The following is a 1,105-nucleotide window of genomic DNA, read 5'->3' as shown; positions in this document are numbered from 1 at the left end:
TTTTGGCAGACTCCTTGTCTAGATCTAACAAACAAATGGGGGGAGATAAGCAGTGCTATACTTTTTGGGAGGCAAGATAATCATCTTTTTTTAGAGGGAGGGAGAACAATACACTTTAAATTTACCATCATGACTGTCCAAATTCAAAATGAAGGGGATGTTCATTTTTGTTTTGAGTGGCAAGTTGTATGCCATTAAGGCTGCAATGAAATCTCAGAACAGGATTCATTTTTTCCCATAGCGTTGCAAGATGAAGTCATGGTACTTGACAAAAGCAAGACAAATTGTTCTGGTTAATAAATATATAAATATTAATACAGCTTCAAGGCTGCAGTTTGTATGTACTTATATGTACTTCTTCAAAAGTCAGCTTAATTAGGGCCTTTTTAAAAATTAACTTTATCATGGAATTTCAATTATTTTATAGAGGCATGCAAATAGTAACCTGAAGGAAAAGAATACTTCAACAGGGCTGAAGTGTTTCCAAACTATTCATGGTCTATAACACTTGCACAGGAGATGCTCTTTTGATTCCTAAAGAGAATTGTTTTGATTCATGTGGCCATATGTGATTTAAAAGTATGACTATGGAGACAACTGAAGTGTTTAACAGTTCAAGTATTAAGGCAGTGGTTCTCAACCTTTTTAATGCCGTGACCCCAACCGGTCGTAAGTCGAGGACTTTCCCTACCCAGGAGCACCGCGCATGCGTGATGCCAACCCCTGCGCCGGCCGAGGCGTAGCTGGCGCAGGCTGACCACCAGCTGGGCCACCAGCTGGCCCAGCCCAAGGGAGGTAAGGCACCCGCCGGGCCCCACGTGCGCCAGCAACCCTCCCTGCGCCCGCCAGCCTCCCATCCCTGGCCCTCTTTTACTTACATTTTTAGTAGTTGCTCAGCAGGGAGAGGTGGAAACTTCCAGACAGCTCGCCTTCGCTGCAGACAACTTGCAGCACCGTTTGCAGAATGGGACTTTTGGCGGGCTCAGCAGGGCAGAGACAGCCTGGACAATTCCTATTGGCTTTTGAAAGCCAATAGAATTAGACTCTATTCAAGAGAGTCTATTCTATTGGCTTTCAAAAGCCAATAGAATAAAAGGGAGTAGCA

This window comes from Crotalus tigris, unplaced genomic scaffold, assembly GCF_016545835.1.
Source record: "Crotalus tigris isolate CLP2741 ecotype Arizona unplaced genomic scaffold, ASM1654583v1 scf7180000018169.48405, whole genome shotgun sequence".
In the NCBI taxonomy this organism is placed as follows: Eukaryota; Metazoa; Chordata; class Lepidosauria; order Squamata; family Viperidae; genus Crotalus; species Crotalus tigris.
Note: the sequence above shows the minus strand (reverse complement) of the source record.